This window comes from Melospiza melodia, chromosome 3 (assembly GCF_035770615.1).
Source record: "Melospiza melodia melodia isolate bMelMel2 chromosome 3, bMelMel2.pri, whole genome shotgun sequence".
Classification (NCBI taxonomy): Eukaryota; Metazoa; Chordata; class Aves; order Passeriformes; family Passerellidae; genus Melospiza; species Melospiza melodia.
In genome coordinates, this window is record NC_086196.1 from 111,987,031 (window position 1) to 112,013,195 (window position 26,165).

At 49.3% G+C, this 26,165-nt stretch overlaps 1 protein-coding gene across 2 annotated transcripts in view; it reads right to left on the reverse strand.

Moving 5' to 3' along the window:
* The window catches only part of SLC24A3 (solute carrier family 24 member 3), a 109,072-nt gene extending 84,211 nt beyond the window's left edge, over window positions 1–24,861 (reverse strand). For both annotated transcript variants that reach the window (XM_063152673.1, XM_063152672.1), the window contains exons 1-2: window positions 24,786–24,861; window positions 7,173–7,313 (exon numbers count right to left, since the gene is read on the reverse strand). The gene's annotated coding sequence lies outside the window, so the exon portion shown is untranslated. The remainder of the gene's footprint in view (window positions 1–7,172; window positions 7,314–24,785) is intronic.
* Window positions 24,862–26,165: the final 1,304 nt, after the last annotated feature.

The following is a 26,165-nucleotide window of genomic DNA, read 5'->3' on the forward strand; positions in this document are numbered from 1 at the left end:
CCCCCCATGTGCCTGGAGCTGGCATGGACAGTTCTGGATTGCAGGGGTGATCTCCCTTTCCGTGTGGTTTCATCACACCCAGCACAGAAGATTTATATCCCAACAGGAGAGCCCCTGAAGAGCCTGGACTGAAGCAGGAGTTCTTCATCCCTCTGCCAGCACCTGGCATCTTGGGATCTTTGTTAAAGAAAAACCACTCACCTCTCCATTTTCTAACAGGAGCAGCAGGGAAATGACAAAGGACCTGCACATATGGGCAGCCAGTATCTAATCTGGGAGCTCTTTTTAATGCAGTCCACAAAAAAAGGGCATTTTAATTAAATATTTTTATTTTACCCACTGCTGCACATTAAATCAGACTGCTTCAGCATTAATACATGAAGCCATTATTCTGTGCATGCATAAGTGAATTTACGCACGTGTCTGTATATAAAAACTACACAATTAAGCACTGCTTAAAATGCAGATTGCAGATGATAAAAACTCCACCCTGACTGTATTAAAACCTGACTTGGGATGGTTTGTTAGATTCTTGGTCATTTAAATCTAGTGTAAATGTAATGAAGTCAATGAAGCCAATAATAATTTACACTGGTGGAAAATCTGGACCTTTGGTTTTTAACTACTAACTACTGGCAAGAACCAAAAAAACAAGCAACAAAAATCCAGTTTGCAACATGGGGCCAGATGTTATTTTTCTTCCTTCGCAGTAATAGCTCAAAAATACCAAATTTAAAACAGAACTCTAAGAAAGGCTTGTCCTGGATCTTAGAGCTACATCAGCTTTCAGCCCTGAAACTTAAGTTAATTCTTGAGGCCCCTGCTTACACATTCATGTTTGATCTGTGAAATACTACAGGCACACCAATATTTAAAGCATGTGCTGGTAACTACTTGCTCTGATTTCCTTCATTATCAAGCTTGCTCCCTCTACCCTTTTAGCACCACAGAGAAACTTTCAAATAGCTTGGGAAAGGCACTGTCCCAACAAAAGCAACTCACACATTTTACATGGCCTGGGATCAACAGGCACCAAGGCAAATTCCTTCATTCCTCAATTTCTTGGTACTGCAAGTCTAAAATTTTTAACAACCAAAAATTTGGAGCAGCACAGATTTTCCTGGGGAGAATTGGGACATTTTACAAAAATGCAGCAATGTACTTTTCAATGCTAAGTGGACAATTTGCATTTATCACGCCAGGCAAATGATTCAGGTGTGGGGGAAAAAAAAAAATAAACCATTTTGGTATCTGGCCTGGCCAGTCTAGAACATCTACATCTGGTACACAATCACTGCAATGTTATTGCAGCTGTGAGCAGCCATCTGCACCTCAGCAATGTCCTGAGGCAGCCAGAGCCACCAAACAAGGGGACCACATTGGCTCTTCCCAGTTGCCAGCCCCAAACCCTCCACTGGTGCTGCTTTCCATGCTCAGCATGTGAAAATCCAAGTGCTGCATTTTCCTCCCAGAGAAAGGAGCAAGTCTGACTTGACAATTTTTTTTCTTTTTTTTCACTGCCTCCTTAGAAATTCAGGTCACAGGCTTCATGGAAGACTTCTCAGATTACCAGAGTGATGCACAGCAGCAGCCTGGCATCCTCAAGTGTCAGAGAAGTAAAACCCAATTCAGGGAGGCACAATGTGATATTTATTCACATTTGAAGTCATGCTTTGTTGCTTAACACCTTTTAAATGCAAAGGCATTTAAAGATTTGGAAGCAAGGGTCCCCTTTCAGTATTTCAAGCCTCTCTGCTGCCTTTTCCACAACACAGTAACCCAAGCTTGCTGAAAGGTCAAGGAAGCAAGCCTCATTCCTCCAGATACAAAGAACAAATAAAAAAGTAATGGAGGAAAAAAAGCCAAAATAAATCCAAAAACCAAGAAAATTTCTGGGTGTTTTAAAGTTATTCCAGAGGGGGAAACATAATCATAAAAAAGGACACAGGGCTTCCCTACTCCACCATTGGAGAGCTACCATGCAGATGGGGCTGCACTTCTGACAGACTCTCAAATCCCCTCCTCCTGTGCCTTGGGCAGCAGCAAGTGTACAGTTTCTGTTCTTTTTCACCTACAAGGATTATTCCTTTCTTCCTCCCTCCTTGCCATCATTTCTCAAGATTATAAACATGATTCTTGGGCAGCAACAGGCAATTAACCTTTGGTGCTCCTCACTCCCCGTGCAGGGCGCCACACTGATCTTCCCCCAGAGCTCTGTGGGCCCTCCCTGCACAGCCAGCCCATGACAACGCAGCATTTCCCACCAGGAACAGCAATTAAAACAGGAATTAAAACACTTAAACAATTAAAACAGGCTCAGCACAAGCATCACCAATGGAGCAAACAAGTCCCAGCCTGAGAGATCTGCCCACACTACAGGTGCACATCCTGGCTGAACTGAAGGCTGAGCCAAGGTTCTTTTCCTCAGAACATGCAGTTTAATTACTGTGCTGCTGTAAAATTTTTGGTTGTTGAAAATTTTAGACTTGCAGTACACCAAGAAATTTGGGAATGAAGGAATTTGCCTCAGTGCCTGTTGACCCCAGGCCATGTAAAATGTGTGAGTTGTTTTGCTGGGACAGAGTATGAGGTTCCTGAGCAGATCTCATAAAGGACAGTGTCTTTCTTAAGCTGTTTGAAAGTTTCTCTATGATGCTAGAAGGGTAGAGGGAGTAAGCTTGATAATGAAGGAAATCAGAGCAAGTAGTTATCAGCACATGCTTTAAATGTTGGTGTGAATATAGTATTTCCCAGATCAAACATGAATGTGTAAGCAGGGGCCTCAAGCATTAACTCAAGTTTCAGGGCCGAAAGCTGTTTGATACAGCTGGAAAAACGGACAGCAGCTTTTTGGGGAAGGCACTCTGGAGCTCAGCACCTCTCCTCAGTCTGCAGGGACAAAGCTGGCTTTGGAATCTGGAGTTTGCTTTCTCCTCCTTTTGTTTCACTGATGCAACAGAACACACCAAGGATGAACTGGGTAATAGCACTGCCACCTCTGGATTTTAATCTCACCGGCTTTGTGTTATTTTCCTCTCTGAAGCTCTGGCTCTAAGAGTTGCACACATAATCACATGGGAACACTGGCAAAATTTTAGCAAAAAGAACACCACTGGCCTCCTGTATGCCCAGAGGGGCCTGTTTTACAGGGAACTGCATGGTTGTGGTGATCAATTCAGAGTTTTCAAGTACCCAGCCAAAAGCAGTTGTTCTGAGCTCCCCCTTTGGCACACTGTCCAGGTCCTGCTGTAGAACACACCAGGTCCTGCCTCAGAGCAATGGTGCTCAGCCACCTGCTGCCCTGCACTCAGCCACACTTTGGATGGCTGGAAAATCCTACAGAAAATACTCGGGACCACCTCTCATTGCTAGGAGACCCTACAATCCAGCAATCCCACAAAGAGCCCAGCCCAGAAGGCAAAGCCCAAGCTCCAAGCCCAGAGCACAGCACAGAAAATGAAAACACCCACCGTGGTTTCTAGCAAAGAAAGCTCTGCAAGGAGAGCTCCAAAGCCCTCACTCACTCAGAAGTGCAGCTTTGGGACACAGCCAAATCCAGTGTTTGGACACAACTTGGGGAACAGAACCCACCTCCCTGAGCCCCAGCACCAAAGCTCAGCCCCTGGTCCCCACCACAAGAACATCTCTCCTTCCTGGCTGCACCAAGGGACAACCCAGCTCCCTGCCAGCACAAGAACCCAGAAGAAACAAGCATGTTTTTGTTTCTATTCCTGAGGTTTCAACCCCAACATTCTGGTTTTTCTGACGCTTTAGGTCTGAAGTTGACAAACAGAAGCAAAGCGTGGAAGCAGAAGTTCGAGCAAATTCCTGTCAAATTCACCAAACTTATAGCTCAGTGAGAGGAGAACATCGTTTTTGCTATTCCTCAAGGATATTTTGTTACTAAACTTACAGCAATTTATTTTGCTAACGTTCCCCCAAGTGAAAGCAAGGTTTGGCAACTTGCAAGGCAGGAACAAATTTTTACTTTTCATTTTTGCTAGGATAAAATTAATTTTGCTTGAAGGAAGGCAACTTTCAATTGGATTGAGGCTCAAGGAGGAACAGGAAAAAAAAGGAAAACAAAACATTAAATCACTCATGTGAAGAGTGAATAGGGTGCTGTATTTGCTTGGGAAGAAGGCCTTTCTAAACTCTGCAGTTCTCTGGACATGACAGCCCAGCAGAACTCACACCACATGCATAAACAAAAATGAGGAAAGAGATCAGAATGCTCAGCTCCACCCTTGGGGGTCTGGGTGTGTGGTTCAGTGCCAAAGGGGCTCCAAAAACACAGCCACAAGTATTCAGCAAGGGTTACCTGCTCCACAGCCAAGCACTACAAATTACACTACCACGAGCTGTGACTCACTGGAGAAATATTGATAAAGTTGCTTTTGAAAGAACATGAGGAAATGTAAAAAAAAAATAATTGCACAAAAAACTTCTCAGGCTGTTTAATTTAAGCACTTTTATGCCTGATGGTCTAAATGAATACAGGGAGATCTTTTTGTTCCTGCAGCAATCAAGTATTTCCTGCCATTACTGATAATGACTTTAAAGCAGCACATTTAAGCAGGGCTGTTACTTTATTTTCAGCCTTTCTGAGGTGTAAGTGCTAAAGAGGGGGAGGAAAGAAGGTGATGACGGCTCATCAGAGGAAGTGTATGAGGAGCTGGCACAGGGACCTGGCCACCTTGTCCCACCTGAACCTCCAGACATGGGACATGCCACCCTGACACAGCCCCAGAGCCTGTCACCTTCTGGCAGCCAATAAAAGAAAGAAGAGCAAGCTTTGGAGCTCCTCCAGTGCAATTTGAGTCCTGAATCAGGCAGCACAGGGACTGACCCAACATTAAACCAGCTTAATCCTTTTTCTTGGCCTCCAGTAGGCCTCACATTTCTGAACAGGACTGGGTGAGTAAATGATACTTTGCCTGAACTGACACAAGTCATTCTCACTCTTCCTCGTCATCTTTTGCATGAGTTGAAGCTGTCAAACATGGCCCAGAATCACAAGTGTTTCATTTAAACAGTATCACTAACTCCAGTGAATAAACTGTCCAATTTGTTTTTGTCCATCTCTAGTTCCACACACCTTCATGTGGATACCACAAGGACAAGGGGATGGGTAGGAGACAGCAGAAAATGTCATAAGAAGCCACCAAGATCCAAGAGGGAGGGGACAAGCAGCTCTGACTGCAGGGCTGGACACTCAGAGGACTCCTTAGAAAAGACAGCAGGCTGCTCTGTGGTTCTGCTTCCACTCAAAACAACCACAATCAGCCACAGGACCAGGCCAGAGCCCATGATGGGCATTTCTCAGAAAAACGTCAAAAAAAAAAATCCTAAAAATGGTCTTTAGGCTGGAATCAGCCCATTTCAGCACTCTAATATTTCTACAGTTTTTGTTGCAAAGGCAAAGGGAGCAAAACCCCCACTATCTGGAGCAGCTCTGATGATGAAATGATACTAGATAGGTCACTGGATAAACCATTAGGAAATGAAAGCAGCAGTTGGCAAATGTCATGGCAGGCATTCAAATGAGCCTGTAATCACCCAGCAGCTAAAGAACACAGATCCTCCCTTTAGCAGGTCAAGGTGTGTTTATTGCCAACAGAAGCCAAGCACTGTAAAAAAACACAGCACATTTTAACAGGAGGCATTCCACTCCCCTCCACCAGCAGGTGAGGTAAAACTGCTTTCTTAAACAACCCACTTCTGCCAAGCTGCAAGGTGTTTATACAGGTTGACTTGGGAAGTAAGCAGGAAAAAAATCCCCTTTTCAGGCAGCCTTTCCCTCCTGACACCTGCTCAAGGGAAGGAGAAGCACCTGCAGGCCAACACTGGAGGGAGGTTTGAGCTCTGCAGATTCCCAGGTCACAGGGGCCCCCAGGCTTTGGTTACACAGCACTGATGCATTATGCTCAGCAGCACCACAAAGTGCCCCAGTTTCCCTGAGCAGCCCTTGGAGAAGGCAAAGCAGCCATGCCTGCTGAACCCCCAAGTGCTGTGCCACCATTTGGGACCTGATCCAAAGGGAAGGACTGTGCTGCCCTGGGATGGAGCTTCCCAGCAGCTCTGCCTGACAAGCACAGCTTCTGCTGTCAGGGCTGAGCCAGGATTTGAGCCACCCTACTGCTGGTCACACTTTCAGACATGAAAGCACAGCTGACACCACTGTCACTGATGTACCCATGCCCTCCTGCCAGCTCTTACTCACTTGTTTGCTGAGCAGCACAACTGGTGCATCCTGCAGGTCATCCTCATCCCGCTGAGCTCAACAGGTAACTCCCACAGACACTGAATTTTGGGAGTGGAACACTCCCAAATGCTTCTGACTGCCACCTGGCCTGACACCAACAGCACTTAACACTACTTAATGTTATTTGCATTTGCACTGTGACAAACCCAAACAAAATCGACAAAACCACAGGCAGGACCTTAACTCTGTTACTTTCACTTCCTTTCTGTAGTAATTTGCAGCAGTTTCTACTACTGGATGTCACACCATGACAATTTCAAGAGGAAACAGTAATTTCACATATCTAGGTATTTCTGCTTTCTCTCTCCTGAGAAAACACAGGGTGCTCAGTAGTTATTGTTCTACTTTCTGAAAAAAAAGGGAGGGGAAAACCCAGGAGAAATAACATCTCCCACAAATAAACTCACCACAAATAAAATCTCCCATGCTTCCTACAGACCACTCTGTTTGGTGAGGGCAGCAGGAACTGCTGCAGTGGTGAGACAGAAGGTGCTGAGCACAGTGGGGGAAAATATTACTGCCAGTGCTGATATGAGGCTGCAACACTGGGTCTGCACAGTGCCAGAGTTATGCAAACAAGCAAAAATTGAGGAAGAAGAATTTTTGTACAAGTTTTTGCTGTCTAAAAAACACCATAATCATCCATCTGTCCAGAAATGTTATTAAGGATTATGGCAGAGGAAAAATTATAGGCAGAGAAGTGCAGCCAGAACTGGATTTGTTAGAATTTCTCCTGGGGCACGTAACCTACATTAGTCCTGAAGAACAGAGAAAAAAACCCTTCCCCTCCTCTCCCCAAAACTTGAGGAAATGCATGTGTGGATTTAAAAATAAGCAAGCCTTGGCAGCACAGATGTGAGGAAGCCCCCAGCAGGACCGAGGAGCTGGAGGCAGCTTTCATTCCTACCTGGCTCAGTGCAGTTTCTGATGTAGAGCTGCTGTCCCCCATCCTCTGGAGCGTCACTCACGTTCTGCTCACGCGCCTGCAGGAGCTGCCGCCCGCTCCACTTGTCACCATCTCCCACAGAATAGCTCAGGGCATCATAACCTGAAGGAAAAGAGCAGTGGATACATGAGGAAAGACAACTCCTGATCATCCTGAAGCAGCCAGAATATTTTCATTTTGAAAGTCCCACGGCCCCTTGGGTTTGAAAGGGCAGTGGTTCTAAGCCCACTGGAATGGGACACTGCAGCAGCTTCCCATCCCACGGGAGCCAAGTGCATTCCTCCACAGCTCCTGAAGTTCATCCTAGGAGAGCACCTCTGATTTCCCACCCAGCACCATCTGACTGAAGCCAGAGCATGCCTCTGACTCGTTTCCACACCTCCAGTAACAAGAAATATCCATGAACACGAGGGGCAGTGCTTGTCTCACTACCTTTGACTCAAACCTTGCTCTGCTTCCCCTTCAGTTTTTCCTTGGAGCTGCTGCTAAGTGAAGCTCTGTTTTAGCAATGTCAACAATACAGCTGGCTGGTTTCTACAATATTTCTGGCACAAGGCTGGTCAGCCCTGGACATGCCATGTCTGCCTAATCAGCTGGACAAATGTGCTCGTGTGTCAGTTCCATGCCTCCTATGCTGGTTCAGATTCAAGGGAGGAAGAAACAACTATTTTTTTTTTAAACCATAAGATATCCACACACCAAATCAGCCCTCTTGCAGTGGAGACCTTGCAGGCCTCCAGGAACAAACAGCATCTGAGAGGGATTTCCTCCCAGCCATTCATCCCCTTCCCAACAAGCAGAACATGGGCTCTCTCACAAGGATTCCTGAATTATTCCCGGTTTTGTCCATTACTTTGCAAACAGATCACAGGCAAAAAAGCAGTGGGATAGAAATTCAGATCTTGGGCCTCAGAGGGTGATTAAGGACAAAGGAAAAGGTTCTCTGCAGGTACCAACCCTTGTGTTTGGTTCCCTGGCACATCCAGGTGAGAGGGCTGCCCAACCTGAGACTTGTCTGCCGTGCCCAGATCATGCTCTGCTCAGGCCCCTCCATGCCACACTAGGAGGGAATGTTTGGGAGAGGGATGCCTGGGAATCTGCAACCCAGGCCACCAGCAGTAACTGGGACCAATTCTCTCAGGATACACAGGAATCATCTGGGGGCATGTCTGGGGCAAGAGCCACAGCAGCATGGGCAGCCTGAAGCAGCCCTGTTTTCTAAGCAACAGAACCTCATTTACCTTGGTAAACCAAATGCCATCATTTGAAGCTTCAAGCACTTTGTCCTTTCAATGCTTTACAAATGTTAGAAAATGGAATTTTCTGTCAGTTTAGCCTGTGAGCACCAGTAAGATGAAGCTGATGGAAGCGGGCTGCATTTCCAAGAAGGAGCACAAGTGGTAATGCAGCATCAGGGATCTCCCCTAACAACAAACACTCTGCTAGCCTGAGCAAAGCAGTTTCAGTTCCACATACAAGCTGCTTTCAAAGCAGAGGAACTCCTTTCCAAGCCAGAGAGGCTTCTCTGTGTCACTGCATGGAGCAATGGCATGAGGGAGGGAGGGAGGACACAGGGATGGCCCCCAACCTCCTGCAGAACCTCTGCCTCTCTTGGGTGGGAAACTCTTCCAAGCGAGGGGTAAAGAAGAACAATGTCATTTAAGGTGACTTTGGAAGGGGAAAAGCTTAATTTGGCAACAGGAGTGTTTATAAAGGCTACATCCAGCACTGACAAAAATCAGAGTAAATAGCAGTGGATCTGGTCCACGGCTGAGCTCGATGCAGTGACTGAGACCAGGAAAAGCTCTCCTCTGGCACCTCCAGGTTGGAGCAGGGCCAGCTGTCTGTCCCACACCAGAATCTGCAGCCCATCATCCCCAAAATCCTGCCTAGGGCATCTCCATTGTCAAACACATTTCACTCAACAGAGCAATAGAAAATAGAAGTTAGAGATGAACCTTTTTCAGAGCTTTGGCCTCCCAAGGATTTCCCTGTGAAAACAGGGACACGTGGAGATTTTTAACCTTGCTAACAAGGACACTCAGTGACACACAAGAGGGTCCCTGTGGTTTCCCCATGTGCTGGCACCAGTCTCCTTGTGCTGGGGTGGAGGCAGCTCAAGGCCTGCCCTGCTTTAGGTGCTGGCACAAGGCACAAGCACCAGGGGCATCACCTCAGCCACAGAATTCCACAGCAGGGCTGCCAGGACACCACCACCATGGCCAAACTCTTCCTCCCAAGGAAAAGCAGGAAAACTTACAAAAAAGGAAGCTAACAGTTTTCTTTCTCAACTGTAGTTATTCAGGACTGAATTATTTTTAATGGGAAACACAACAAAGAGTTGTCTTCATTTTCTTCATACACCAGAGGTAAAGACTGCTAAACTGCCTCACCTGCAGCGCCATTTTGGGCAAGCAAGATGGAATGCTGTTCTTATTAATGTTCTATACATAAAGTAATGTATAAAGCTGCTGGCTTTATACTAAAGCAGCACTGTGACACCCTCTAAAGCCCTGGTACAATGAAGAGTTTTTCCAAAGTTCTGTACCATAGCACATTTCAAAGAGAAAGAATTACTTTTCCAAGCACTGAACACCGCAACAAGGTATTTTCCACAACTCCACAATTCCCCAGCACCAGTTTTACATTACACACTCAGAACCCAGGTTCTGGAGAGCTTTACTTGCACTTCCTCCCCGAGATATTCCCATGGACAATAAGCACATGAGTCATTTTTCCCTGTCTTTGTGCCTGCCCTGCATTTCATAACAGAGCTAAGACAATGCAGACGGTGCATTTCGAGCAGCCTCTTTCCATAAGGCAGGGAGTGCACGAGTGTGTGCTTGTTGGGAGTTCTGTCCCTGCCAGGCTCAGCCTCTCCAGCAGCACTGCTCACCTGTTCCAGCATGGAAGTGAGGTGGAGTGGAAAAAAGGACGGATCAGGCAGCTCAGAACTCCTGGAAAGGCTCTGTGTGTGACCCAGATCTCCACGTGGGAACTCAGGAGCTCCTTACGCTATTCCAGATGGCTCTGGCTGGGGTTTACAGCTTTCAGTGCTGCAGAAACACAGCCAAACTCATCCTGGCTGCACTTCCCAGCACGAAGAACACCACCTTACAATGCTCAACAACATCCCCACGTTCCCCATTGCACTCTGATCTCACAGGCACATTTATTTTCAGCAGCAAGCAAGGCACAGGAACCAAGACCTCAGAGCAGATAACCAGCTCCTACAGGGTACAAAGCAGACTGGCGTGGAGATGGGGGTCCCAAGGGACATGGAGCTCCAGGCAGCCAAAGAAGACAAGAACACCCAACCCCAGAGCTGGAAGAGAAGAAAAAAACTCATCTACTGCAGTGGAGGACTTGGCTCAACAATGCTGAGGTGAATAAAAGCAACAAAGATGTAAAAGTGCTTGTGAGCAGCTGGAGCATGGAAGAGCTGATGGGCAGGGGGCTGGAGCAGGGAAGACCTGACAGGCAGGGCCTTTCTCTGGCACACAGCACTGCTGCACAGGAGAGCTGGCAGGTATCCACAGCTCCCACTGACAATAAACTACTTTCTATGCAAACTGCTGGCCAGAGCCAAAAACAGCACAGCTTTTCCGAAATATGCTTGCCCTTCCTCCTCTCTCGTCTGTCCCTTTTATCTATTGTTCTCATGGTGGCAGCTTTGGGTTCGGGAGGGTTGGTTTCACAACCAGCTGAATTATCTCTGTCTCCCTGAATCGTTCCTGCAGTTATTACAACAGGGAAATGTTTCGGGGGAAGAAAAAAAGCTGGAACAAGCATGAGCTTCTGCATAAGCCAACACAGAGGTGGAGAGCAGTGGTGTGGTGGCCTGAGGACAAAATGATGAACCCTGGTGAAAGATCAGCACACAGCTGAAGGAGCTGCAGCCCTGTTCCACATCTGCCCTCCCACAGCCCCGTCCCTGTGTCCCCAGACCTTCAGGGACATGTCCAGTGAGCCCCTGCACCACCAGACCCACTGCAGACAGCCACCACAGGATCTGAGCTTGTGATTGCATCAACACCTCATAAATGGATCGGCCCTTTGCCTAGGCTGATTTGTGAGATGCTTTTCTTCCAAAATCATCAGCAGCTAGGACCATAAACGTAGCATCCTCAGGGGAAAAAAAAATCCCAAACAACAAAAGCCCCAGAAATCCTACACCAGGCTTTGACAAGCAGCCTGCTCCTTACATCTGATTTCAAAGCTGTATTTCCATGGATTTCAAAGCTGTATTTCCATGGATCCTGACCTACACGGAAAGGCGCAGAAGGGCAGGGAAAGCACACTGCTGATAATATCTGTACCACAGGAGTGAGGCACAGAACCAGAGCCAAGCTGCAGGCAGCACCCAAGCAGGGCAGGGTCCCTGCACCAACAGCCCCTCACCACACACCCTCTCACATATTTTCTATGTGACCACCAGTAGAAAAAAAACCCCACAGCCCCCACAAAACATCCAGGGAGGCTCCCTAGCTCCCTCCTAAGGAGCACAGAGCCTGCTGAGGGTCCCACAAAGCTCCTGCCCCTCCCAGCCCAGCACTGCTCTCAACAAAGCCCAGCTGGAGTCGGGAGGGCAGAGCACACTCCGAAGGTCCAACAACAGCTCCACAGTTCTCATGGCAACAGCAAAATGTGACTTTTGGTTTATTTTAACTCTGAAAAGCTGCCCAACCTCTGGAAGTGAAATTTCCACACGCATGCTGCTGGGGCCTGCCTCTGCTCCACCCTGAGAGCAAAGCAACTTCAAGGACAGGCAGAGCTCAGCAGAAATGCACCCATGGCTCATCAAACTCCCGGTAAAGTGCCTGGACCACCTCACACAGCAAAGCCCAGGGGATGGAAAAGTATCCCTGCAAGAGATGAACAGGCTCCCCAAGAACTCCTTGGTTCCTGCATCCCAAAGAGCGCTGGATTAAGCTTAGTTAAGTGAAGATAAAATTCTGTCAATCATGACCTTCTGTGTTGTGCCAAAAACTATTACTGGATATGTGATTATTCCAAGCTTCCATGATTGTTCATTACCAGTTTATGCAGAAACATATGTTTTCTTTAATATTTGTATCAGCTTGACCATGAAATCGACCATTCTGTTCTCCTTGATCTACATCTAAGTGCAAAAGGAACAGTTCTGCATCTGGTAAAAAATACCACATTTTACTTCTCCCTATCACAGCCTCGTGTGACTTGACTCCTCTCTAAAGTAAACAGGGTTTTACTTCTCCTGACAATGTTTTCATGCTTCTATTTCTATAAAACTATTCCATAGTTTTACCAGGGACATCCCTCTGTGACCCTGCCCAAACTCAGATAATTCTCAAGGCAGCAGCTTCCCACTGGTCTGTACAGCAGCACTGGCTGCTGTGATTCCCTGCTCTGGTTTCTCAGGGATATCTCACTCCCTGCTGCCACTCTGATCCCATTAGCATTTCACCTGGCACAGTGCAGAGTCTGGGCACTGCTGGCACCATCTCTGTGCTTCACAGCCCTGCACTGCCCGCCGTGATTTCCAGAGCTCGCTGGCACAGCACTGCCACTGTCACATTTCCTGAAAAATCCCTTCACCAGGATTTCTTCTCCTGGAAAGCTGAGAAGCTTCAGAGAAAAAGGAAAACCAATATTGTCTCATTTTTTCTCTTCTGTGTTTGCAGCTTTGGAATGTGGTCTGGAGATTGTTTATCCAACAGGTGCATGTTTGATTGGTTCATGTGAATTATTTTTACTTAATGACCAAACACCATCAGCAGTGTCAGACTCTGAGGAATCAGTCAAGAGTTTTTATTATTCATTCTTATTAAGCCTTCTGTCTGTATCCTTCTCTTTCTTTAGTATAGTTTTAGTATAGCATCCTTTAATATAATATAATAAAATAATAAATCAGCCTTCTGAGAACACGGAGGCAGATTCCTCATCTCTCACTTTGTCCTGGGGACCTCACAAACACAATACAGCATGTTTCCCCTGATAGAGTTACTGCTGTTTCCTTCTGCCTTCTGTCCCAAGCATGGGACAGTCTCCTAACACCAGAAAGCCAGAAAGTGCTTTTGCTTTTGCCTCCTCCTGCTCCTGTGGCTGTCACAAAGGAAAACTGCAGGAGTAGGTGAAGCAGCATCCTTCACATTACCCTGCTGCAGGCACCAGTGCTTTCCCCCCTGCCCCAAACAAACAGAAAGGAAATTTTCAGAGGCAGAAAAGGGAGATGGAGAGCAAATTCCCCTTTCCAACACATCCCTGAGGCAGCTCTTCTCCCTGACCAAACTCCTTCTCATGCATCTCGCCCTCATCCCTGCTCCCTGTGAGGGATGCCAGGGAATCCTAAAGCACATCCAGACCCCCTGCTCTGTCCCTTTCCCACATTCCACTAACAAACCCTGCTCATTCCACTGGAAAACCCTGCTCACAGAAGGCAGCAGCCACAGCAGCAAGGCTGTGCTACAGGTGGCTGCACATCTGGGTCATCCCTATCAAAACCATCCATCACCATTTCCCTTCTTCAAGGTAGACAGAGAGGAGAAAAAAAAAAAAAAAGAGCAGCAATGAATTAATCTCCAGCTGACTTTCCATCACTAACAGAGCTACTTTTTGTACCATTCCAAGATCCTGTGGCTGCCTGAACCTGGCAATCATGACCTTACAAGGCTGGAAAGGCAGCACTTGAGAGGCTCACTGTTACCAGACAGACCCTTGCTTCTCGGAAGGATTGGGTAACGTGTTACAGAAAGAGCTAACTCTCTGGAGAAGGCATTTATCTTTTTAAAAGCAGTGAAAAAAAAACACCCGGTTTTTCACTTTTAAAAGCAGAGAAAAAACAAACTGCATTTCAAGCCCCTGTGACAGGGGTGAATACCTGGGGTTTGTGCTCAGGAGCTGAGCAGTCACTGCTCCTTCCCCCCACATTTTTGAATTTCTCTCCTAATTTTGAGCTGACACAGTGGGAGGAAAGACGGTTTTGGGTCAGATGAAATGTTTTAGTGGAATAAAATATTTCATTTTGGTTTGCTCTCTTTTACACTTCTAGCTAAATAGAACTCCGCAGAATTAAATTTAGTCTGAAAATACCATAAAAATGTGCTGGGAAAAGAAACATAGCAACTCTTCCACAAAAAAAAAAAAACACTAAAAAAAAACCAAAACAAAAAAAAGGGGGAAACCATGACTTTATCCCAGTTAAATTGAAAAGTGATTTGCCTGAACAATTTCTGTCGGTGGACAAGGCTTGGAGCAACATGGTTTAGTGGAAGGGGCACTAAAAACAAGCCACTACTCCCAGGAAAGAAAGGAAAAGAAAAAAAAAAGGCTGACATAATCCCTGGCTCCCACTCTGGTATCTCTGATGATAGGGGAAACATCACAAAAGAGAGATTTATCTTTTTTTCATGCTTTTCTCCACAAGAGATGATGAAAAAACTGGATCTTGCATAAAAGTAAACAAGCATGAGGGATGAAAAGACTATTTCTCCTGTCCTTTTGCCCTACATCTCCTTTGCCCTTGTGTTTCCCTGCACCACCACCACATGAATCTGTAACTGGTATTTGTTTAATTGCTGTTATTTACTGCTTCCACGGTGCTGGAAAGGCACTTGGGGAACAGAGACAAGCCTCAGCCCCAGACAAGACACTGGCTCTGGTATTTAACCCCACTGTTTGGGACCAAGTCTGGATTTGCTGCCCAAAAGCACTCCTAACATGGGGAAAATTCACTGACAGCCAGCCCTCCCAGGCAGTGCAGGGCTGCAGGGACAGAGTGAAAGGACAGGGATAAAATACAGCGGGACAGGAGTGTGGAGGAGCTGGGAATTGTGAAATGAGCAGCTGGGGACAGAGGTGTGAACAGGGCCCGGCAGAGGGAGGGAGCACTGGAAATTCCCCTTTTCCTGCCTCTGCTCAGAAAACCCCTGAGATGATCCTTGTCAGTGCTGACAACATGCTGAAGGGCAGCCTGTAACTGATGCTGTGCCTTCCTCCCCAGGAGAACCGAGTTCCTGACACCAATGCAGCAGCTTGGTTCCCAGGAATTGACAGCTGGAATTAACATGGGAGAGCAAGGTGCAGGTTTTGCCTGTGGTCCTGTTCCCTGCCACTGGCCAGCAATGGATCTGGTGGCTCTCAGAGCAGGAGGGAGCACTCATCCCACCAAGCATCCTCATGGAAGGCCTGGCTCCACACCCCTCTGTCACCACAAACAGTGCCCCCCACAAAAAAAAAGCACTGCCCTCCTTCAGAGCCACCTGTGTGTCCCCAAGCCAAGCTGAAAATCACCTTAGTGACAGAGAGTGTTTTCCCTCAGGTAGCCACTCCATTAAATATTGAAAGAGCTATTACCTTTCGGGGATGCCAGTACACTGGCTGTGTCCATTATTTATAACATAATGGTATTCATGATGCATTTTATCCCTTGCTCCTATCTGCTGATCTCATAACAGGCCCTTCTACACAATTTTAAGCAATTAATCCTACCTTAATTACAGACAAATATATCTATAAGCCTCAGGACATCTCTTTCTTATATTTATTAGGAGTAAGTAAACACATCTAGAAATAAATCTGGTAGTCAGGGAAGAAAGGAAAGGGATGAGGGAAAGGGATGAGGGAAAGGGACGAGGGAAAAGGGGACCAGGGAAAAGGGGACCAGGGAAAAAGGGACCAGGGAAAAAGGACCAGGGAAAAAGGGACCGGGGAAGAGGGACCGGGAAAAAGGGACCGGGAAAAAGGGACCATGGAAAAGGGACCGGGAAAAAGGGAAAGCCTCTCTGGACACATCCAGGAAGCTCCTCATAAATCACCACAGATCAATATAGAGAATTATCAAAAACTATCCCTGGCCCCAGCAGATTTTGCACTGGTCCTTATCAGGGTGGCTCAGGAGCACAAAGCTGCTGAAGGCTTCCAAGGGAGATCTGTCTAAGGCTTGGCTGAAGCTTGTAGAGGCTCCTTAGCAGATCCCTGAAATGTCCCTAAAAGCAGATAACACGGATGCAATCCCTACCCAAACTGGCACCTGCACTCTTACTTCTTCCACCTGGGAATGTTCCCTGCCTGCTGGAAAAGACAGGCACAAAGGCAGCAGGTACCAGTCCCCAGCAGCACCCTGCCCTCCTCTGAGAAATGAAGCCAGCCTGGAATGCTACAAAGTGTGTTAAGGAAATAAATAACACTACAGAGAGGGAAAAAAAAAATTGTTTTTAACCAGAGGTCCTGGAACAAAAGGATAGTGCTCCACATCATACCAGAATCAAGTGTTTGAGGCTGTCCTTTCTTTATAAGGCTCTAAGCCAGGCAGACCCTCCAAGAAGCTCTTTATTCTTTATTTACCCTGAAGTGAGACACTGCAGACCCAGGTTTAATTCACTGCTCTACTCTTAGCCCGTGAGGTGACCTTGGACAAGTTGTTCTGTCCAGATTCTCAGCTGGTGTCAGCTGGCACTGTGCCACCAGAGGCAATTTAAACAATTTGAGATGCCAGCCCCAGAGCCCTGGGTCCTCAGCCTTCCTCTCCTGAGCAGCTCTGCCACCCCCACGCCTCAGGGGCACCAAGTGAGGGCAAGAAGAGAACTCATGCTTCCCTTGGACACTACATGGTTTTCATAAAATGAAACAAAAAGCCTGGTTTGGTTTTTGGGGATTTTTTAAAATAGCCTTATGATCAAAGCTTTAGAAATATTGCTGTGTGAGGCCCCACCTGGAACTCAGCTCCACGGACACCAGGAGGATGGATGGACCTGTGGGAGCAACGCCACAAAGATGCTTCTGCTATGGAGACAGGCACCCTGCAATCTCCCTTTGGATCATTTCTTCATTCAAGAGGCTTTTACATTACTCATTACTCAGTTACTTTCTTGGACAACTCCTCCACTTCTGAACAAGCTTCATTTGCTGCCTCCTCCGATTTAGCGCAAGAACAAATCCAAAGAACACGAAACTCAATTTGTTTTACTCTGTCAACAGCCAGCAGCAAAGTTAACTAACTTGAGGGTGTTTGTAAGTGCTGCCTGCCTCTCCTGCCATGCCACTGCTGTCCCAGCTGGAGCGCAGGGCCAGCAGCACCTTGGGGTGAGCACAGCTGATGGATGGAACCTGCTGGACAACAAGCTGTGCATGGCTGGGACCAGGTTTCCCTGAAGTGAACTGCTGCAATCATTTACAAGAGATCCTTTCTGCCCCATCCTCTCAACAACACACAAATCAACCACCCTGTGTATGTGCACTGAGAATTGGAGGGTAGGTTCTTGTCAGAGGAAAAAGGAATGTCCATGTAAGGCTCGTTTCTCCTCCTGCTTTATGTTACAGGATGTCCTGGCCATCTTAGGGGAAAAAAAGCAGTTGAGTCTATCTCTGAATAAGGATGATTTTAATAGCAGACCCTTCAGTTGTTTGTAGCTCAGTTAGCATGTTTTTGGCTTGCATATCAAAAAGATTCTTCTCCTGGACTTCAGCAAGCTGTTTCCCAATCAAACCATTAAAATCTGTTTGCAGTTCTCCCTGGATAGGTGATGCCTGCTGCTGTGCTCTGCAATCCCTCAGCCACCACGGGGACAGGCACACTTCCCAGGGCTAATCCACAGGGACAGGGCAGAACACTTGGGGACCAGAGCTCCACCTGGGTACCTGTCACTCCTGAGCCTGGAGAACCCCACAAATTCTCTCGTGCCTCAGTTTCCCTCCCTCACAGTCTGTTGTCATGCTTGCTCCCATTTCCCCCGGCAGGACTGGGGGCTGAGGAATGGCCAAAGTGAGGAAGGGCTGGGGTAACCACCTGAACTGGACACACTGCAAGGCAAGCCCTGATCCTGACTGCCTGTGGACACAAACCCAGCCCTGAGCTGAGCTCTGTGCACACCAGTGGAGGAGCAGCGAGCTCAGGCCAGGCTGTGCATCCCAGCACTTTACACAGCTTGGCACAGGAATGTCCCAAAACAACCAAACCCATACCTCCAAACCCCACCTGACACTCCTGTGTGCCCCAGAGGGCTTTTCCCCTACTAAAAGAAGATATTTCCCCTTCCCAACACACAATCACATCCACCAACACAGGACCTGTGCCCTGGCCTTGTAGAGCTGAGCAAGAGGAGAATGTGGGGCACAAAACACAGCTGGAAACACACCCTGCTCCCCTCCTCTCCTCCAGGCCATTCCCAGGTTCCAGCCAGGACCTGGGGACCATCTGCTTCCCACAGGCAAAGCTTATAGGCAAATGACATTCCATCTTAGCCAAAAAAGTCCATAAAAGGCAAATAAAGTCCCAGCAAGTCCTGTCTCACACAGCTTTCTCCCTGGACACCACATCTGGACTCCTCTTCAATGCTTCCCTTCTTCCAGAAGAACAAGGCCCAGGACCTTTCCCTGGAGTCCTTGGCACAATGCTCCTAGTCCCAGGAATACAAAAAAAAAACCAACCCCACCCCACAAAAAAAAAAAAATCAAACCTAAAAAGGAAAACAAAACAAAAACCCACAAACAAACAAACTAAAAAAGAAAGACAGCAAGAAAAACCCAGCTTAAACATCTCCAGTTCACCTCAAGCTTCAGTCTTAATTCTGGCCTGGAGTCCAGTCCTTTCTGCTGGATGCAACATCCTGTCCCACTCCCTTCCCTTCTTTTGCCTCCAACAATCAAGCACACAGAGAAATCCTGTTATTTCCAAAGTCTTCTCAGCCTGCTTCTAAAGAAAAGCTCAGCATCAAGAGATTGTGCCCACTTTATTTTAAAATCTGAGCGTGAAGCTGAAATCCAGCCTTGCAACAGTACGGACACAGGGATTTCACCTGTCTCACACAGGTACAGCTGGTCCTCTCATTCAGCTGTCTCCTAAATCAGTGATGGAGGCCTCAACATCCTCCCAAAAGTGATGGAGGCCTCAACACCCTCCCAAATTCCTGGGCACAGCAGGCTCATCCCTTGGCCACCTTGCTGTCCCAGCAGCTGCACTGCTATGGACCCCAAGGTGACAAAATCAGGGCTCATTCTCACCTGAACATTCCTTTGCTGACTGCTGTGGAGACCTGACCTCCTGCAGAAGATGATGCAAGGAAAGGGAATGTGAACCTTGCCATGGGACAAGACAGAGGGATCCAACCCCAAGGGATCAGCTCACTGCAAATTCCCCATCCAGATGCCATTGGCAGTAAGTAACAAGGACAGGCTGCCCAGGGCAGCAGGAGTCTGCCAGTCCAAGGATCCCACAGGGAGGAGAGGCAGAACACCTGCATCCCTGTAGGGTCAGCCAAGAACCCATTCACGAGCTGCAAATTACACTCATTTACCACCTTGCTTCCACAGGCTTTCCCTTTGATGCTGTGAGTAATGCCGAGCAGCCACAAGGATTTACTCACCATGCAGCCCTGCTCTCCTGAGAGCATGTCTGCAGGAAGGGATGATTAGCATGGAAGGGCCTGGAACACGCTGCCCACACCTGGGCATGCCTGACCACTCCTGCCCAGGAAGCCACAGCAGTGGAAAAAAAATTAGGATGAGGTTACCAGTGGCTTTTGGCATGGGTCTGACTTGGCTCCTGCTGATAAAACACAGAGCAGAACAAAGCTTTTCAACATCCCCAGTGCTCTCCAAAGCCTAAAGACTGCTCTAGAGAAGGGCGAGGAAGGCATGGCTAGAAAAAGAGTAAAAGCTTTAAACTTTTTGTTTTTAAAAATGAGCTGCTGTAGCTCAACTGGGGGCTGTGAAAGGAGTTGGGAGAGAGAGCACAGCACAGCTCCCATCACCAAGATGCACCCCTCAGACCCTGCACTCCTGTCAACTTCATGTGGTTTCCATTCCAAACCACAAAATTCTGACATTTTCAGGCTCAGGTTTCACAAAACCTGGCTGTTTTCTTCAGCTTTTAGTATTAGAGAAGGCTTTATGAAATTAAGGCTTTACTAAATTTTCTATGCTCGTCAACAGGAAGTCCAGAAGGGGTAACTTAAACCACTCCAAAGGAACAGAAACCAGAAAAAAATCCAATGATCTTCGTAACTACCAGAGAGTTGCCATCAATTTAAAGAACAGAGACAAAACAGACAGGCTAACACCTAGAAGCAGGTCAGGTCCAGGGTGAGGGGAGTTTTCCAACTGCAGGGCTGGATGCTGATGTCCTAAATGACCCAGTCCCAGCACAGACTTTTTTTAATGTCTGTATCCTCCCAAGAGGATGCAGGCACAAACACCTGCCACATGAATATATGACAGGTTCAGCTGAGTCTTTTGAGCATCTCTGACCAAAAATGGGCAGTGTGACCAGCCTGCCTTTTCTAATTATGGACTACTGAAGATTAGCAGCAGGAAGGAAATACTGGGAAAGGGCTGGGACAGAACCAACCAACCATGCCCAGCCCTCCTCATGAGCTCTGCTGTTCTGAGCACAGCCACCACCCAAGGGCTCTCTGTTAATGCCCCACACCAAGTCATCTCAGCGTGCTGGTTTGGCAATAAACCTCCTTTATTTATCCTGGGCTAGTTTTCGGCTGGGTTAGCCTGCTGGAAAGGCTCAGCTAAGGGCCACCACCATGCCAGAGTCCAGGCAGCAGGCACCAATAAGGGCAAGGAGCAGCCAAAAGCCATGGACAGGGCAGGACTGAGCCCACACAGCTCCATCAGCACAGGCAGGTGTGCAGCACAAGCCAAAGGAACATCAGCTCCTGAGTCCTTCTGCAACTCACCCTCTGCCAGCCTGCTGTTCTCCTTGCTGTTGAGCAGCTGGGGCAGCCAGCAGCCCTCTGCCCTCACACCCTGCTGCCAGAGCTCCTGAGCATCCTGAGCACCCTGACCCTGCAGTTCCAGGTGCTGTGCCAGGGTCCACCTCAGCCCTGGCATGCAGCCTGGCACTCCCTCAGCACTTCAATGAAGTGGGCTGCACACAGACTCTGAAATATGGGAGTTGTGAAGGCAGTCCTTCAGCCACAGCCAGGTGTGCAAGCCCTGCTCTGCCAACACCTCAAGCTGGTTCTGGTGAGGTCCCCTCAACCCTGCAAGCAGCACCACATGTCCCATCCCTGCTGCTCGACACAAGGGCTCAGTCTCAGCCAGCTGTGGGTGCAGGACCTTGAACAAGTACTAAATAAATGAACAAGTCATTTCCTGCAAGGCCAAACACGCTCCCTGCCAAAGAGGTCACATACCACGCTCTGGCCTGATGCCTCTCCTGAGTTTGTGAGGGTAAATTCCCATATCCAGGGGTCCAACAATTACAGCAATACATCTGGGCTAGGATTACTCAGGCTGAAGCTAGGATTACGCTCCGCTGAAGAAGTGAGGAAAACAACTGCTTGTGTGCTTTCATTGCGTGACCTCCAAAGTTCGGTTTGGGTTTCTCGGTTCGCACAAACCAAAACACTCCGATCTGGGAGTTTTCACTTGAGCTCTCAGCTAGAGGAGCGGGATCTGTCCCACAAAGGTTCTTCAGAGTTATTTTGGCAGGAAGGAGATCTGTAAGGAAAAGCCCTTTGAGGCAGGGCCCGTGACAAAGCGGTCAGGAGCAAGCAGACTACGTGGCTCATTGCAGCTCCTCCAACCAGCACAGGGGTGGAAGGCGGATGTGCCCCGGGATCTTTGCTCCCCATCTCTCATCACACCACCCAGGATTGCTCAGAGGCTTTCTAAGAGTGTGCTCTCATGACATGGATGCTTTCAACACACCACAGCCCACAAGGAGCGGGCAAATACCAGCCCTGTGATAAACAGCCTGAGCTTCGTTTTTAGGGTAAGTCTCAGAGCCAGTCAAAACGCATCTGGCGGGCCCTGCTCCACCATGCTGAACACTTCACTCCCATCAAGTTAAAACAAGACTTAAAAGAAACCTGAATCTTCCACACTTGAATCACACAGGCCACTCCAAGTGCTTGGACGTGCCCATCCCCATGAGTAAGGGCTGCAGAATCAGACCCAGCTTTTCCTCACCATCCTGCCAAAGACACAGACACAAAGGAGAGGAGAAAAATCCCACTGACTGATGCCCCTGCTATTTCTGCTGTCCGTGACTGCAAACTGGTAAGAGGCCTGACTCAGAAGCCTCCCTTGAAAAACCTGAATCATTACAATTTAGAAGGCAGGCTCATATAATGAAGTCTCCACTCCTCCCTCCCTTTAGAACAGAGAACTCGAGTCACATTGATGGGGGGGATAAAGAGGGAAAAAATATAAACCAAACTTCACACTTTGTTCAACCCTTTCTGCACGGGTGGCAGTCGGGCAGCCAGAGGTTGACAGCTGGATCTGGGGTCTGCAGGGCTGTGTTTGGTCTCAGTTACACCTCTCAGTAACCAGTGTGACCTCCTTAATGCCAGAGCACAACCACAGACTTACACTGCCAGCAAGTGAGAAAGGGGCACCCCAGCTGCATGATCACTGCCCAGACAAACTGTGAACTTGGATTTCTTCTTAGCACCAGATCTATTTCCAAAAGCTTGTCCCTTGTGGGATAGAGAGATCATTGGAATGAGCCTCACAGAACGCTATAACGTTTTAACACTTTGTTATTACACATCATTTAGCAACAGGAGATCTCAAACTCACTTCACAAAGTAGCCTTATTTTCGAGACCCAGCCAAACAAGACATGGAGAGCTTTGATTAAGACCCTCAGAAAAGCAGGGGGAGCTACCAGAGCAGAATCCCAGAGCTCATGCCCTGTCCCCTAGAGTTGCCTGCTCCAGATGCTTGATAAACTAGACTGCTGTGGTTACCTGCCTCTTGCCTGTTTCCTGTGGAGACGTGCCAGCACACACACCTCACAAGGAGGCTCTGGCACCCAACACCCTCCGCACACACACACACAGGTCTGCAGTGATTCCAAAAGCCTGGCTCCTCCACATCCAGGCCACGGCTGAAATGGTGCCTGAGGGGAAGGGGACTGACAAAGAAAAGCTGCAGCACTAAAAACGAGCGTGCATCATGCACAGAGGTGATTCAAGCCTAGGTTTCTGAGCTGGATCAGACCTCGACACCAAGGCTCTCCAGGAGCAGCAGTCACTGCAGCACCCCGGGCAAGCCTGTGCCCAACCTCACACTGCCATCGGTCCCTCTGGCACCAGGGATGTTGGGAGCTGCTTATGCCACACGCACTCCGAACAGCACACAGTGAAAACCACCCCAGAGCCTGCTGCCAGGGCAGCAGAGAAAGAGATGCCAGTCGACAGAAAAGCACCACAGTCTAGTCAAAAGTTTCTACTGTGGATTCTAAATGCTGGTTTTATGTGGGAAAAATACTGAAACAACTACACAGAAACACACCTTTCCACCTCCTGAGCACAACACAAATGCTGGAGAGCATCAGGCTGTATCTGAGGCTCCCCAAGAGCCCACTCACTTTGGTCCCATGCAGCGCCAGCGGATGCAGTGGATGCTGTGGTAAATTTCCCCCGGTGACATGATTCTTCTCCCTGTCACTCCTGGCTCTGCGTGACAAATGCCATTCCTCACCTCTCAGATTAACTTTGAGCAAACTGATCACAACAGCCAGAAGCAAAGCAGCCAGAGCCCTGACACAAGTCTGCTGCACCAGCTGGGGAACACTCTGGCAGTTCAGGCAGAGCACAAAGGCACCTGTGGCATCAGCACCTTCTGCACAGGCAGGGACCCCAAATCACAGGATGGGAAGAAGCACTGCACTTAAGAGAGAGGAGTGCATCTCCATCTTCCCGCTGAAGAGAGCACAGGTGTGGCCCCAGCACCACAGCCATTCTCACCAGCAGCCTTTGAAGTTTAGGTAAAGGAAGGATGGATATTTGTGTCACACATCTGCATCTTCCATGCTGGCAGACCTGAATACACCTCAGTACATACATAAACTCCTGTTTACTTACAACGACGCTCATGTTTTTCCTGGCCTTACTTCTTGGAAGCAACCACCACGTTTGTAAGAAAAAGCGTAAGTTTTAGAAGACATGTGGAAAAAAAAAGACAATTCGATTAAATTGAAGGCATAAAAGTCCCGAATCTTAAAAACACATCCCAACATCGTAACACTCCACAAGAAACACTGCGTTCAAGCCGTAGCTGGTGTTTGTGCTCTTCCCTGAACATCAGAGCATTCCTTACACCATGCTGGACACCGTGAAACCCTTCAGACACGTCTGTTTATTCAAAAAGCAAATTCGAGTCACGGAGGCGTACGCTCTTCTTTCCTTAAAGGCAAATAAGCCTTGCCTAATTTCTGCTTACATTCGCGGCTCCGCAGAGCAACAACGCGAACCGCTTCCCACCGCCCCCCGCGCAGCCCAAGCGCGGCGGGCAGGGCACCCCTGGAACCCCGAACCCCGGGGCTCCGCAGGAGAGCTCCGGGCACTCGGTGCCCGCCGGGACCCCCGGGGCAGGCGGGCCCCGCTCCACACGCCGAGCTCCGCCAAGTTTCACGCTGCTCCCGCGGCCGCCCCCGGCGCGCAACACCGCGGCTCGGGAGGGCCCCGGCGCGGACCCCGTGAGGGAGCCCCGGCCAGCGCGGACCCCATGAGGGTGCCCCGGCCAGCGCGGACCCCGTGAGGGAGGGAGCCCCGGCCCCCGCGGCGCCGCCCTCCGCCCCGCAGCCGGGCTGGGCTGGCCCGGCCGCCGCCCCCCGCCGCGGCCCCGCACTCACCGCCGCGCCCGGCCGCGCAGCCGGCCAGCAGCAGGGGCAGCAGGGCCAGCAGGGCCAGCGAGCAGAGCGCGCAGCGCTGCCCCCGCAGCAGCCGCCGCCGCCGCCGCTCCGCCACCGTGCCCGGGGCGCCCATCGCGGCCGCTCCGCTGCGCTCCGACCGCTCCCCGCGCCGCGCCGAGCCCCGCCGGGCGCCGCAGCGCCGCCTCCGCCCGCCCACCGCGGGCGGGACGGGGCGGGGGCCGCACGGCGGCGGCGGGGCCGGCGGCGCTCGGCCCCTCCTCGGGCAGCGCTCGGAGCGGGCACGACAGCGGCGTGGTGCCCGCTGCCGGCTGCCTGCCTGCTTGGGAGGGGGCTGGCTGGGCATCGCCTGCGCTCGGCGTCGTTCCATCGCACCTCCCGCCACCGCTCGGGACCGCGCGGCATCGCCGCCTGGGCTACGGCCTGTGCTGTGTGGGACAGAGAAAAGCCCCAGCGCATCGCTGACCCCTCACCTGTGATCCCGGGCACGGCGGGAGGCAGCCCTCGCTGCCACCCCTGCGCCTTTCAGAGGTTTCTCATTGCGGCTGGCTGGGGATTTTTTCCCGTTTCTCACACTCTGCCCTCAACTTTCTGCCGGGTGAGCAGCCACCTGCCCTTCATCCCGGTCCTGTGTGAGCCCTCTTGCCTCTCATCATTCTACTGGGCACCCTGGCACCCCGGCTCGCACACTTCTGGAGAGCTGTGCCGTCCGGACAGCCCACGCACAGCCACCCCAGCCCTCCTCTGCTGGGGCTGCCGTGCTCGAGAAACCTGGGCCGGCCAGAACCTTTCTTCCCCTCTTTCTTGGAATGTCGTAATTCTGCTGGAACATTGACACAAACGCCTAGAGGCTGTGCTGAGCCCTGGGCTCTGTGCACACACCAGGGAACAGCTGCCCCTGCAGGGCCCACACTTGTGGAGACACACCATTATCCAGGGCCCTGGAGTTTCGCAAGCAATCGACCTTTTTGGCTGGAATGCCACCTTCATCTGAGATGAATAGGACAACAGAACAAATACATCTGTTACCAAGATCTGTCTGTTCCCCAAGAAATGCCATGGCATGCTGTACACAGAGTGAAATGAAAGTAAACATCACTGTCAGTAGCTCTGGTCAGTTACCAACCTTTCTCAATGAAGACAGTCTCATTCTGTGGCAGCAACAAATTACATTCACCCACCCTCTCCTGGAAGGGTTTCTGCCAGTTCTGAACTTGACCAGGATGTCAGTTTCCAACTCTTACACATTCACTGCTTATGCTCCTACACACAACTTTAACAACACAGGTGTCTCAGTTGGCCCAGTGTAGGCAGAGCCAGCTCCCACCCAGACAATAAAGGGAGTTGAGAACTGGCCTAGGA